Genomic DNA, 15306 nt, shown 5'->3' on the forward strand with positions numbered 1-15306 from the left:
CACTGGCCATGGGACCTCAGGCAGTCCTTACCCAACCCAAGGGAAGAAAGGCCCCCACCTTGCAGGGCCATTGCAGGGGTTACATGTACAGTGTCCCTGAGATGTTGGGCACACAGCAAGTGCTCAAGCTTCTACCTTTCTATCTCAGAAGTTCACTGTTCAAGATTCATGTGCGCCCTTGGGGTGGACTGGAGCGTGGTAGTTACCAAAGGTAGTTAATGCTGAGCGGTGGGTTTCAGGACTATGGTACAGCAGTGGGATAAACAGAGGCTCCTTCAGACCCAGGGTTCAGGGACAGCCCTGGAAGGCAGGGGAGGGGAACCCAGCAGCCCCCGCAACCCCCAGCTCTAGCTCTAACACTGGCTGGCACAAAGCTCTTGCATTGGAGTCCAAGTGAGATCCTCAGAGCTGGAAGGTGGGCTCCATTTCACAGATGAAGGAACAGAGGTTCAGAGAGGCTGTCTGTCTTTTTCAAGGTCACACGATTAGGGAATGGCCAGATAAAGGGTTTTCTAAAACTCCCTTGGCATGACGGGGTTGGGGGTGGGGGCAGGGGTTCCTGGTACTTCTAGCTCCACCACTAACTCCTTCGTCCACTAGTTGTTTACCTCTTGCCTCTCTCTTTAGAAAAAGTTTTCAAAAAAAGGCAGGGAGGGGACAGGAAGATTCTGAGACACTAAATTAGGTAAGTTGCCAATCTCTGGGCTCTGGCGTCCTCATCTGTAAAATGAGGCACTTCCTGCCTCAAGACCTTTGCACGTGCTCTTCTCTCTGTCGGGACCCCTTTCCCTGCCCCCTCACACCCACGCACCCTCCTCCTTTCCTTTAGGCTTCGATGACAGTGTCACTCCCCAAGGGACATCTCCCCGTTAAATTTTTAATCTCTCTTGCAGCAGTGTATGCCTCTCCTTTGGGGCACTGTCCACTCTTTCTGGACACAGGCATACATGCCTCACCACAAGATGGAAGACTCATCATTAATCAGCCGGCACAGAGGAGACAGTCAATGGTTTTTGTTGTACGATGTTTCAAAAAACAAGTTCCTCTCGGGGCTCTGAGCTTCAGAAAGCACCCTCCTGTCCCCACCCATGGCCACGTTGTCCTCAGGTTCTCATCTACACAACAAGGGGAGGTGGACAGGGGACGTATTATTTTTCTGCCAGCTCACCCATCCTCTGATTTTATCCCCTCAACCAACCAACCCACCAACCCAACCCAACAACCCTTGTGAGTTCAGCACACTGGACAAGTTTGGAGAACAGGTTCTTGCATTCTTGGGCCTCCGTTTCCCCATCTCCAGAACGACGCATTCAGGTACAACCTTCTGGGCTCTTCCCACCCTTGACAATAGTGTTTCCAGTAAGGAGGCTGCCTCCTCCCCCTGCCTTTTGCTGGGAGCAATACCTTGGACACAGGAAATGGGACACCCAGCTTGTTGCTCGCAAGCATGGCTGGACTAACGCAGAAACAAAGAGTTTCTGAACCTTCTACCAAAGCCAAGACTCCATGCCCAAGACCTTTCTCCAACAGTGTGGGCAGAGGACCCTGTTGGTGCCCATCTGGGCCTCCCTTGCCACCCCCATCCTGGAGGGCAAAACCCCTGGGCTCCAGCCCACGTCCCATGCGACTGCAGGGAAGCCCCCACCCCTCTCTGGGCCTGCATTTCCCATCTGTTGAGTAACGGGCCTGGATGTGGGGGCTGCGCTGGCTCCCCGCTCGATTCCAGAAGGCAGCGCAGTGCCACGATGAAGGGCACCATCTCCTCGCCCGTGTCTGGGTCCCCAAATCTCTCCTTTGCCATGTGGCCCCAGGAAATGTCTTCACCTTTCTGTGCCTCAGTTTCCTCATTTGCAAAGCTGGGGGGTGGTTCTCTGGCTGATGAAAAGCCAGGCCTCCCGGAGAGCTCCCGGGCAGCATCTGAGGTGAGGAAATGCCCGGGGAGCGTGAGTGGTTGTTCCATTACGACTCTGGCTTCTGGATCGCTTCCCTTTCTCACCTTGCCCAGACTGTCCTACCGGCCCTGCCAGCCATGCCCGGCCCCGTGCCTCAGAGAAAGCCAGTCGGCATCTCGGGTGCAGCGAAGCTCGTCACGGAAAGAGAAGTGTAAGACAAACGGCAGAAAGTCCTAGTGTGCTTCCCCAAAGCAAATGGATTTGGGGGCCGCTGTTACCCCAGGAAGGTCTGTGGCCGCATCCAGATTCAGCAGCTGGGGGAGGGTCCCGGGGCCCCCCTCCACACACCTGGGAGAGGATGGCTGTTTGGAAAGATCGATGAGATGCAGTAGAAGATGCTAGGTGTGGGGTTAGCTCTGTTCCTGTCTCTGTCCTGAACATCACAGGTAAAGAGGAGGTTGGACTCAGTCATCACAGCCCCAGAGGAGTGGGGAACAGGGGATTCTGTCTGTCCCCTGTGAGAAGTGCTAGTCTCTCCCCTCCAGGGGCATGGGAGGGGTGGGCAGCGCTGCCTCCCTCTGCTCCTCACAGAGTGGTCCGGAACCACGCCCGGCCTCAGTTTCCTCACTGGCTGCTGTGGGAATGAAAGGAGCCTTGGCCGACGTCCCCCAGGGCCGCGACCCTCAGAGCTAGGCCTGCGGAAGGATGCTGTTTTCTCCCGCACGAGGAGGCAAAGAAATTGACAGTATACTCATTTTACTGTATTTTAATAAAATATCATCCACGGAGGATTAGAAACAGAGGAACAAAGAAGGACTGACTGTTTTTCCACACTTTCCTAAGGCCTAAAGCCTGGTGCAGAAGACACAGGGTCACAGCCTGCCCCCTGCAGCTGCCCCGTGTGGCTTCAGTGGGCTCTGCGTTCAAGGTGGAGTCTGGGCTCCGATCCTGCTGGAACAACTCACCCAGGCAGACCCGCCATCCTGAGCCTAGAGCATTTCACCCAGCGGCAAATGCCATTGGCCTTGAAGTCTCGGCCACCACGGCACAGGCTCTCTCAGCACAGTCCAGAAGGCCGGGCAGGAACCACTCATGCTGCTCAAGGAAAGTCCCTGGCACTTAGGGTTAAAAAAGCCATCTGCAGGGGAAAGAATAAAACCGACGGTCCCCAAAACCCGTGCACTAGCTCCCTTGACCATGCTCACTGGAGAACTCTGGCTGCATCGTGTGGATGGGGTGTTTTCCTCAGGGACAGACATGTTTTATTTTATTTTATTTTATTTTTAAAAGATTTTATTTATTTATTTGACAGACAGAGATCACAAGTAGGCAGAGAGGCAGGCAGAGAGAGAGAGAGAGGAGGAAGCAGGCTCCCTGCTGAGCAGAGAGCCCGATGTGGGGCTCGATCCCAGGACCCTGAGATCATGACCTGAACTGAAGGTAGAGGCTTTAACCCACTGAGCCACCCAGGCACCCGACAGAGATGTTTTAATAGTGGCGGGGAACCTTAGGGGTTTCCACTCAAACCCTTTTCTTTTGCAGCTAAAGGAAGAAGCTCAAGGAAAAATGCCCTTTATAGCAGAGGCAGGATTCGAACCCTCAAAGGCTCCTTGGCTCACTTCCATTCATTCTACAGATCCACGACTATGGAGGGCCTACGGCACAGATGTGCTGTTCTAAGCACTGGGGACATGACGGGGAACCTAACAGGTTCTCTGTTCCCACAGAGCTCACATTCCAGTTGGTAAGCAAATCAAACTAATAATTATAATTAACGAATAATTAAGGATGTAATTTCAGGTGGTGGAAAGAGTCATAAAGCAAATAAAAGATGTGAACATGGGGCGCCTGGGGGGCTCTTGATCTCAGCTCAGGTCCTGATCTCAGGGACCTGGGATGGCGCCCCAGGGGCTCCGTGCTCAGCAGGGAGTCTGCATGAGATCTTCTCTCTTTCTCCCTCTGCCCCGCCCCCGCCAACCTCACGCTCACTCTCCCAAATAAATAAATATTTAAAAAAAAGAAAAACAAAGGTGTTAACATGTTTGAGACTGACAGTGGGGGCAGGGAGGGCTGTTTGGGAATCCTGTTTGCACTGGCCTTTCTCCGTGGTCCCCAGGGACCTCCCAAGCCAGGAGCATGCTGAATTTGGCTCATGTTGGCTTGCAAGAGCCAAATGTTAAATTTTCAAGAATTTGGCAAGTGAGTTGTTAAACACAGCCATCATTAAAAATTAAATTGTGTAACCTTACAATTAAATGATTGTATTAAGAACAAAGGTAATCATCAAAACTCATCACTTCCTAATTGTTTTATTACATGGTATATACCCTTGAGGTTATTTCCAACCAACCTTAGGCAGACATGGAGGCAAGTGCTAACAGTACGCTCCCAAGTCCTTAGCTGGTGGCTTGAAACTGGTCACGGTGGAAATATTTGTGGAAATTGGCAAATACCATGTATCAGGGCTTTTACAATTCTCGAGGAGCTAGTCATGAAACATTCACCAGCCTGCCTCCGTGTCTAGATCTAACCCGGGTGTTCTATGTCTGTGGGAGTCTATGTTCTTCCGGCCAGAGGGTATGGTGGTGCAGCCCCAACTCTCCTGGGGATTGGGGGGTTGCGGGGGGTGGGGGTGCCTCCAGTCACGGGGCCTGAACTTTCTCTTCCTTTTTTAAGGCTTCCCCAGTGAGGAAGGGAAGCTAGACTAGGATCTCTAAATGGATCTGTCTGTTCTTGCAAAAGAGCTGGTCTCTTCAATAGGACTTTTCGAGGGTCCATCTGGCAGTTGATTGAATTTTGGTCACTTAAGTCCTACGGGAAGTATCTTGAGGCAGCAAAAATTTAAAGGAACCCTGCAGAGAATCTGTTTGTGGTCCACTTCTGATTTCTAGATTTTCCTAAGTTGGGTTTCCTTCCTTTGAGGACACAACTGTTCTGGTAACAGCTGAGGGAAGTTACTTCTGCTGAGCATAACAACAAGGGAGTTTCCCATTTAAGAACACCATGCCAGGGGCGCCCGGGTGGCTCAGTGGATTAAGCCACTGCCTTCTGCTCGGGTAGTGATCTCAGGGTCCTGGGATCGAGTCCCGCATCGGGCTCTCTGCTCGGCAGGGAGCCTGCTTCCTCCTCTCTCTCTCTCTGCCTGCCTCTCTGCCTACTTGTGATCTCTCTGTCAAATAAATAAATAAAAAATCTTAAAAAAAAAAAAAAAAAAAGAACACCATGCCACGGGGCACGTTTGTCTTTAAACTCCGCCCCAGTCCACTCTGCACCACAGAATGCTGAGGCCCAGACGTCCGATAAGGTGACCAAGGCCAGGCTGCCCCTCTGAGAGCTCTCCAGAAGCCTTCTCCCTCTTGCAGCTATGGCCCTGTGACTCTCCTTAGGCCTGCAGGGTCCTGAGAGCACTGAGGGTGCCCCAACTCTCGTGGCTTTGGTGGACTCTGTGGCTTCTCAGCCTCGTGTCAAGAATCACCTCCGGCCACCAGAGCAGAAGGGGCCAGACGCTCTCCCATCCACCCAGGTGCCCCCAGATTAAAGAAGCCTCTCCTAGGCCTGGCCAGTTAGGGGTTTAACATCCCAAAGAAGGTTCGGAAGCCCGTGAAATGTTACAGCAGTTCCGGCGGCGGCGGCAAGAGCTAGAATCAGCTCCTGGGCAGGACCCTAACTGTGTTGTCGGTGGCCCACGTCTACTGCTTCTGGTCAGCTTGGTGTTCCGGCCTCCCCAGGGATACTGTGAGCGGTAAAAGAAATCCTTCCGACACATGCCTTGTCTGCCTCTGCGATCTAGAATCTCCAGCTGTTGCTTCCAACCGTGATCTCTGCCCAGTACACGTTCTCAGGTGCTACTCTGTATATTAACCTCAAACATTTACAGAGCACTTGCACGCCCAGAAAATAATTCTTAAGCATGCAATTGAATTTGAACATAGGAATATTACCCGGCCCTTCCTCTGCACAGCTCTGGCTAACACACGAAGGCAGAATTTGCTATACAAAATACCACTGCAGAGGCAACCACAGACTTACTCAACTCAGTGCACCAAGACCCTGCCCCTGATTCTGAGAAGTTCTTGCCTTCCCCACAGAAGCCGGGCAAGTTCCTCTCGGGGACAGCTGGAAGGCCACTTGAGGACTCACGGTTCCCTGAGGGAAGAGATAGGGGGCAGCTGCTGTTCTGCACACAGACGCTACCAACCCCAATGTCATCCCTCCAGGCAGCTGGCCCGTCATGCCAGGCTTGCTGCCGTCTCTGTGTGCCTCTGGGCACCAAGGCTGTCCAGGTTCTGGAATAGCCAGCAGGATATCAGGATGATTGGTTCTTACAGCCTCTTCCCTCTGGCTGAAACACTTTTCTCTTCACCCTCTAACTCCTGTGGGGCTCGGTTTACAGGTCACTTCCTCAAGGAAGCCCTCCCTGACCACCTCTCCTGACAGGTGCAGGCCCCTGTGACACCCACCCTGCGCTTCTCCTTCACGACTCTTGCTGTGCAGTCTTTCTTTTTAATGACTGTCTCTCCAGGCGAATCCCAGCCTCCCTGTGGTCAGGGACTGTGTCTCTGATCGCTGCTCCCTCCCAGGCATCTAGCCCAGCACACAGCAGCTGCCCAACAGATTCTGGGCCTGTGGATAACTGAGCGAATGAATTTATGGTGGTTCAGTGGCTGTTGAACGAACAGCTAATTTCAAAGCACAGTCTCTGGCACAGGTGCATCTCCTAGAACCACAGTCCCTGGTGTCCGACTGGCGAGAAGGGGTCAAAAATGTGGACTCCCGGGTGCCTGGGTGGCTCAGGGGGTTAAAGCCTCTGCCTTCGGCTCAGGTCATGGTCCCAGGGTCCTGGGATCGAGGCCCGCGTCGGGCTCTCTGCTCGGCAGGGAGCCTGCTTCCTCCTCTCTCTCTGTCTCTCTGCCTACTTGTGATCTCTCTGTCAAATAAATAAATAAAATCTTAAAAAAAAAAAAAAAGTGGACTCCCTCTGGGCACAAGACTGCTTCTCCCTCTTGGCTTTTACTTTTGAGTGTTCATTGCCCAAGGCGGTTGGACTTGCTGGTTAACAACAGGAGTTGCTCACAGAGAAGTTTGCTAGATCACGGTCTCGGGCCATTTTGCGGGCGGAGTTGGGGGCGGATTGCGGCCCCCAACCACTCTTCCCGCTGGTAGCATGTGTACTGTGTACAGGGGATGGCCAGATCAGCTCACATTCAGCCCCGACTCTTTCCACCGTCCTGCCCCTAAGTGCACATTTAAAAGCAAGCCTCCTGGGGCGCCTGGGTGGCTCAGTGGGTTAAGCCGCTGCCTTCAGCTCAGGTCATGATCTCAGGGTCCTGGGATCGAGTCCCGCGTCGGGCTCTCTGCTCAGCGGGGAGCCTGCTTCTCTCTCTCTGCCTGCCTCTCCATCTACTTGTGATCTCTCTCTCTGTCAAATAAATAAATAAAATCTTTAAAAAAAAAAAAATTAAAAAAAAAAATAAATAAAAGCAAGCCTCCTGAAGACAAGAGCACCCAGCCCAAACGGAATTAAAACTTCATTGAGAACTCATCCCAAGACCTGGTCTCTGTCTCCCGGCCTCGTGCAGACACTGCCTTTCACTCCCTCTGGATGATTTCTGTCTGAGCAGCACCAGGGAGCAGCCGTGTCCTGGGAGGGACATGGCTCTATGCCTAACACCCCAGAACCTTCAGATCCATCTTCGCTCCCCCTGCCTGTACCCCGCCAGGGTCTCCAAGCCACACCATGTCCGCGGTCGGGACGAGGCCTTCATGCCTCCCTTCTGCCATTGGTTCTTGAGAGATTTTGGCCGAAACATTAGAACTCCCATCCCTCGGTCCGGCCCTCCCCCCATAAAATGGGGACCTAATTTCTAATCTGCTGCCCTCACAGGGCTTTTGTGACCCTCAAGCAAGATGGAAATATGAATTCACTTTTCGAACTGCCGACTGGCAGAGAGAACGCGAATAATAATTCTATAATTATTTTTCTGTTTTCCCCGGGGTTTTGCTGTCAACCCATAGCCAGCTGATCTCTTCCAGGCTCATTCCACCCAACCTCTCAGCACCGTTCAGTCCTCCTGACAACATCCCCCCACCCCCCGGGAACCTTGCTCTGCCCCCATCCCCACTTCCCCAGACCCTGCTCTCCCTGGGCTCTCCCCCTCCCTCTCAGATCACTCGCTCTCGGAGGTGGGGGCTGGCCCAGGTGGGCGCACCACCATCTTTCCTCCCGTTCCCACCTGCCAAGCACGGGTGGCTCGAGAGAGAAGACACAGGCTGCATCCCCCGCCCCCCACCCTGTCCCCTTGTGAACGCCAAGCAGGCTTTCCCCGGTGCACAAAACCCGGGAGCACACAGCTCCACCCTCCACCAGCCATCACCACCTCTCCCTTATGAAACTCCGTTTGGCAATAAAAATGAGCAGAGTTAGGGGCGCCTGGGTGGCTCAGTGGGTTAAGCCGCTGCCTTCGGCTCAGGTCATGATCTCAGAGTCCTGGGATCGAGCCCCGCATCGGGCTCTCTGCTCTCTAGGGGAGCCTGCTTCCTCCTCTCTCTCTGCCTGCCTCTCTGCCTGCTTGTGATCTCTCTGTCAAATAAATAAATAAAATCTTTAAAAAAAAAAAAAAATGAGCAGAGTGGCCGCCGGAGCGCGTGTCCTGGCAACGCCCCCAGCCGGGCCCGCCAGCCTGCAGCCCAGGTCTGTGGCCTCCACACCGGGGCGGGACAAGCACAGCTGAGCACGTCAGCTCTCTGGTTGGCGATTTACATGACATATTTTTACTTCCTCTATTTTGAATGGAAGGGACTTTTAGAATTCTTGGTTAAATACACAAAAGGACGGCCCCTTTGCCTTTGGTACATGGACCCAATCTACATCACTTTGGCTTCCCCAACGAACTCAGCTGGCCTCCCTCTCCCAGGAGCAAAGATAAAACTTCTGGGAGAGGACCTTCAGCCCACGCCAAGCGGTGAGGGGCTTTGCTCCTCCTGGAGACAGCGGATGGCCAGTAAGATTACGGTCAGGCAGTGGGCCAACAGGGGCCACACTTCACCACCGGGGGAGCTCTCCGTCAAGGAAGAAAGAACTGACCACAGGTGACAAAACGTAACTGCAGGTTCCCCAGGGTAGCTGGGCAGGCAAGGGGGTGGGGTGGGGGTGGGCAGGGCAGCGCCTGACTCCTGGAAAGCAGGATGAAGAGACTGGCTTCCCAGAAAGGATGATGATCCAGCTGGGTTGTGAAGCATGAGTAGGAGTCTGCTGGTGGATTTGGCGAGGAAGTGAGGAGGGCGTTCCAAGCAAGGCTGGGCAGCATGGGAGAGAGCCCAGAGCCATACAGCCAGGAGCAGGTTTCAGGAACTGAGGCCTGAGCAGAAATTCAAAGGGTGGGGGGGATGAAGAGTGGCTGAGAGGGCGGCTCCAGCTCCTGCAAGAGACTGGCTGCCCCATAAAGGAACAGGGGTCTTCTACCTTGACGGCAGAGTGGGGCCTGGGAAAATTCAAAACCCCAATCGGCCCGGTCTGGCAAGGCACGGGTTCCGGTGACGAGATGTACTAGAGGACACGCGCCTGGAGCAGAGAGCACAGAGCCATGGCAGCAGCGGTCCGGGCTGGAGCGGACTGCCCCTCAATGAAGCAGGCTCAGCGGCGTGGAAGTACAGGACGACAAAGAGGTAGGACTGCCTGCCTGCACGGGGTCAGACACTTGGTTCCAGGGAGACTCCCAGACGGAGGGACCGTGTGCACAAAGCTACACGGACTTGAAAGCGCACTGCCATGCCTGCAGAGAGGGCAACTGTCCCAAAGAGTAGACCGTGCAATGGGGACTTGTTCTGAGAGATAAAAAAAAAAAAAAAATCGGGACGCCTGGGTGGCTCAGTTGGTTGGGCAGCTGCCTTCGGCTCGGGTCATGATCCCAGCGTCCTGGGATCGAGTCCCACATCGGGCTCCTTGCTCATCAGGGAGCCTGCTTCTCCCTCTGCCTCTGCCTGCCATTCTGTCTGCCTGTGCTTGCTCTCTCTCCATCTCTCTCTCTGACAAATAAATAAATAAAATCTTAAAAAAAAAAAATCAATGGAGACTTGTATTGGGGAGTTATGAACAAATATGTGTGCTTAACTGGAGTGCTGTTCCCAAGCATCATTCCCTGCCAGAGAGCAGAGTTAGAGACATACCCCCAAGATACGGCAGGTTTGATTCCCAACTACTGCAATAAAGCAAATACTGCTACCAAGCGAATTGAAAGAATTTTGTGGTTTTTTCATGCCTATAAAAGTTATGTTTATGCCACACTGTAGTCTATTAAGAGCATTATTTCTTAAAAAAAAAAAAAGTACAGCGTATGTGTCTTAATTTAAAAATTCCTTATTGCTTAAAAAAAAAAAAAATGCTAGCCAGTATCTGGACTTTCAGCAATTTGGAATTTTTTTTGCTGGTGGAGGAGGGTCTTGCCTTGATGCCGATGGCTACAGATCAGGGTAACTCGTTGCTGCGGATTGGGGTGGCTCAGCAATTTCTTAAAACAAGAAAAGAGGGAAGTTTGCTACATCAATGATTCTTGCTTTCATGAATGATTTCTCTAGAGCACAAGAGGCTGTTTGCTAATATTTTGCTCACGTTAGAACTTCTTTTAAAATTAGAGTCAGTCAAAAAAAAAATAAAAATAAAATTAGAGTCAGTCCTCTCAAATCCTGCCTCAGCTTTAACAACCAAGTTGATGTCATGAAATTGCAGCAATTCAACTATAGTAATAATGACAGAGTTTGTTGAAATAACGAAAACATTGCAAGAACTACCAAAATGTGCCACAGAGACACACTGAGCAAATGCTGTTGCCAAAAAAAATGGTACAGATGGGGCACCTGGGTGATTCAGTCGGTTAAGCATCTGACTCTTAATATCAGCTCAGGTCATGATCTCAGATCCTGGGATGGAGCCCTGCGTGGTGGGGCTTCCTGCTCGGGGGGGCATCTGCTTGTCCCTCTGCCCCTCCCCCCTACTTGTGCCTATATATCCATCCATCAGTCTTACTGACTTTGGGCCCATTCAGAGCGCGGGCTTTATGAGACATCCCACCCTTCCTTTCTTCCTCCAGCTCTAACCACAAAAACAACACCTACCAGATCAAGGCAGGTCCTTCAGCCTGCGTTCTGAAGGGAGAAGACACATGGAGCAGATGTGTCTGGCTGGCACGGGGAGCACAGCCACGAGACCACGTGGCTTCCTGCTCTGCAGCCGCCACATAAGGCAAACCATAAACTTTAGCAGCTGTCAGCGAAGACTGGAGGATTGTTTGTTACACAGCACAGCTGCAGCAAAAACTACCCAATACACACGAGCCAGGTGAGATGAGAAGGGAGCAGATGGTGAAGAACCTTCCACATCACGAAGGTTGTGCATGTGGAGGGTCAACAGAGAATTCTGTAGCTGATAAGCTTTCTCCCCTTTGTTCACTCACATCCAGCCTCAGAAGTGGAGACATCCATCCTTCTTTCAAACCAACCTCCCGGCTCCCTCCTACTCCCCCTAGCACCTTGCTCTACTGGCCAACCTTCCCTCTCCTGGACTGAGTCCTTCCCCCGAGCCTCCATTTCCCTTGTCCTTTGCATCCTAAAATCCCTTCCTTCACCCTGTCTTTGGACAACTGTAGCTCAATCTCCCTCTGGCCTTTTCAAACAAATTTCTTGCAAGAGCTGCCTGTATTCACCGTCTCTGCTTCTTTTGCTCTCAGATCTCAGCGATCTAGCTTGCCTGCCCTCCATTCCACCAAAACTACACCCAGCAGATTTCAGTCATCTCCTGACTGCCCAGTGCATTTTCCTGTCCTTATCTTCCCAGACAGTTCTGCACCATTTAGCATGGAGCCAAATACATTATCCCTGCCCTTGACCCAAACATTCCTCTTTATATATTCTCCCAGTGGTGCCATCATTCATCCAGTGACCCATGATGGAAAGCCAATATGAGATGATGAGTGCTGTTCCATTCTTGTCAAGTCTGTAGTGTGGCTGAGACCTCCAAGAAGAGATGCCCAACGGGCAGTTAAACATGTGAATCAGGGACCCAAAATGGAAATGTGAACTGGAGATAAGATGATTGTCCTGCAGGCTGCATTTAAAGCCATAAGCATGGACGAACTTGCCACGTGTACAGAATAGGAGGACCAGGTCTTAAATCTCAGGTGATACACGGAGAGCTCACCTGAGCCCAGAAATCCACACTCCTAAGGTCACAATTCCAACTACTGGCCTCCAAACTACTATCTTAGTCCATATTCTGTCCCCAGTTCATGCTGTATCCTCCAACAACCTTTACAATTCCATTGTAAAAATAGAAGGTATGAGATACCATCAGCCAGCCCCTAAAATAACTAAAATCAAAACAACTGATGCCACCAGACATCGTCAAGGGTGTGGAATAATCATGAGCCTCATACATTTCTGGGGGATCACTCCCACGTGAAACAAATGTCCACAAAAGAATTCTACAAGAAATTAAGAGCTCGACTGGAAATTACCCAAAATGTTCATCAACAAGAGACTTAATAAATAAGCCAATTGTGGTATACCCATCCGGAACGTGTACTACTCAGAGATAAAAAGGGACAAATACTCATATATGTAGCAATACAGATGACCTTGAAAACCACTAAGTCAAGTGAAATAAACTTGAGATAAACAGTACGAGTCCATTTACGTGAAGCCCAAGAGCAGGGAAAATTAATCAATGGTAATAAAATCAGAAAAATGGTTGCCTGTAAGGACAAAGGAAAATTAGTTTGGCATGGGAACTTTCTAGGATGATGCAAATATTTACATTTCATTTTGGGTAGCAACAACACAGCCACAAGCGACTGCCAAGACATGTTTGAACTGAACACTTAAGATCTGTGGATGCTATTGTGTGTAGATTATTCTTTAATGAAAAATTAGAAAAATAAAATAATTTTAAGTATCTACAAAAAAAAACCCCACTCAACTAAAAAAGAAACTACAGTGCAGAAAACACACCTGTTTCAAATATGATTACATTTATAGTATGAAGGCCCAGTCTCCCACTTACTGCTGCCCCCCCCTTTCAGCCCGTCTCCCCTCACCCTTGCTCCCATCTTAATGACATCTGTCCATTAGCCATTTTTTTTAATCCATCATGAGAGATAACATAATGTAAAGAGCACAAGACTTAGAGTCAGACAGAGCTGCAGTCCAATCCCAGCCTCGAGTTAAAAGCTGAATGATGGGGAGTGGGGGGCGGTGAGCCCCTTGGCCTCTCTGAACTCCCCACCCTGTCTGGCTGGGCTCAGATGGGGGGCCAGTGTACCCACTAGCTCCTGCTGAACGCATTTCTTTTTTATCTCAGCCTGTGAAACCAAGTCCCATGTGAAGTTCCACAAAAGTCCTAAGGAAAAACAAAACAAAACCTCAGACCATACGATTCTTCCAGGAGAAGGAGATGGACCTGAGGCCCTGGAGTTAGGGTCCAAATGAGCCGGTGCTAACAGCTGGCAGAATGGCTGCTCAGAGCCACCAGGGCCAGGGAAAGGGGCTCCCAGCCCAGGACTCGGGGGACAGGTTTCCTGGCAAGGTCTGGCCATCAGACTAGTCACACTAGTCACTTTGCACACCTCTTGAATCAGTTTCTCCACTCACCACGACAAAATCAGACTGGATCTGAAGAATGTGACACTAAAAACAGCCCCTGGGGTTTCCCAATATATGGAAGAGATAAAGGCTTCTAGAAGGAAACTTGTTCCGTCTGAAAGAAGGCAGGGAGGGGTCAGAGCCCTGCCCTGGAGGCTCTCCTCTCCAATTATGGTGCTAGGCATCCAGGACCACAAGACTCCCCGAGGCACAGCCCGAAATCTCTCGGACTAGGTAAAAAGGTAAAAACGGTAGGGACTTTTTCAGCTCTGCTTTCTTCAGTCATTGAGAATCTGCCACTTGTAGCAATAACCGAGATCTGCACCTGCCCCCCATCTGGTGCTGGAGGTAAGGTAAACCTAGCAAGAACTTGGAACAAGATAAAAGTACTTGCTTAGTGTATCCACAAAGGCACAGAAGGGCAACAGAATAACCATGTCCCCACCCAGCACCTCTCACACTGGCCCCTCCGCACTGGCAAATTCTTACTCAGAACAGCATCCCCATTTCATAGTTGCAGAAACTGAGGCTGCCCCTGGGCAAGCGTCGCCCAGCTAAGAAGCAGCAAGGCCCGGGCTCCCTGGGGCATCTCCTGCCTCCTGAGACGTACCTATTTCCAGGTAAACGGAGGAGACAACGAGGCCTGTGCAGGAGCCAGAAGGCGCGCAAACGACAAGCAAAACCACGGCAGCAGCCGCTCGGGTCTCCTCTCCTTCCTGGGCGAGGGGGCGGGGAGGAGCAGCGTTGACACCCTCCTCGCCTTCCTCCTTCTTCCCGCCTGCCAGCGGGAAGATTGGGAAATCTCAATTCGTCCTGCTTTCTCTTCTCGAGCGCTGACAATTTTTTCCACTTTACTGATTTTTTGGATGCCTTTCAAGAGTTTGTGCAATCATTCTGTTTAGCTGTTTTTCTGCCATTTTCAAAGGCGGGTGGTGTCCCTTTCTAGCAGGAACTGGGTGGTTTGTAAAGTCGAAGGGACCCTGTCTCCTCCCTTCAACCCAGTGCAGCAGGCCCTTTTGCTGCCAAAGTTACAAATGTTTGAAACTTTCCCCGCGCGGCGCTGGGTGTTTGGCTCGGTCCTCGCTCTCGCTCTCCGACCACTCCCCCCTGTGCTCTTGCTTTCAGGGGCTCACCCGCCCCTCGCTGTACCTTCCCAGGCTCGCCCTTCCCAGGGGCATCCTCTTACCTTCCGGTCCTGGGCCAGAGCCATCTTCTGTCCCGCCCGACAGGAGGGGACAGACCCCTCACTCCTTTCCAGATTCCTCAGGGACGAGGGTCCTACCCCCGTGCCCTCCCCCAAGGCATCCTCTCTCCCTCCCGTATCCCGAGGACCGCGTGGGGAGAACCCCGCCCGCAGCCCCTCTGGCGAGTCTGTAGGCTGGGCAGAGGCAACGACGGGGACAGGATGCGGACGGGGACAGGATGCGGACAGGGACAGGATGGGGACAGGGACTGGGGCAGAGTGATAGCGACAAGAACAAAAGCGAGGACACAGGCAGGGCAGAAACAGGGCAGGGCCGGAGCGGTGGCCCGCTTCTCGTCCCCGCCGCCCCCACGCCACGCCCGCAGCCCCGGGGCCGAGTCCAGCTCCGGCCACCCCGGGGCTCGGGCGGCGCCCCGCGGGACCCACCTGATCCGCAGAGCCCGGGCGCACTGGGGGCTGCACGGCGCCTCGGCCCCCGGCCCGGCGGCTCCCTCGGCCGCCCACACAGTCGCCGCGCCGCCTCTGCCGGAGCCCCGCGGGGCGTACCGGGGCGGGGTGTGCAGCCTGCGCTCCAGCGGG

The 15306-nt window shown here is 52.4% G+C and overlaps 1 protein-coding gene across 1 annotated transcript in view; it reads right to left on the bottom strand.

Annotated features, from left to right (window-relative positions):
• LOC111145926 (N-acetyllactosaminide alpha-1,3-galactosyltransferase) overlaps positions 1-14605 on the bottom strand; it is a 52440-nt gene extending 37835 nt beyond the window's left edge. The window contains exon 1 of the mRNA XM_022501242.1: positions 14134-14605. The gene's annotated coding sequence lies outside the window, so the exon portion shown is untranslated. The remainder of the gene's footprint in view (positions 1-14133) is intronic.
• Between the last annotated feature and the right edge of the window lie 701 nt (positions 14606-15306).

Source organism: Enhydra lutris, unplaced genomic scaffold (assembly GCF_002288905.1).
Source record: "Enhydra lutris kenyoni isolate GAN:26980312 unplaced genomic scaffold, ASM228890v2 scaffoldscaffold13, whole genome shotgun sequence".
NCBI lineage: Eukaryota > Metazoa > Chordata > Mammalia > Carnivora > Mustelidae > Enhydra > Enhydra lutris.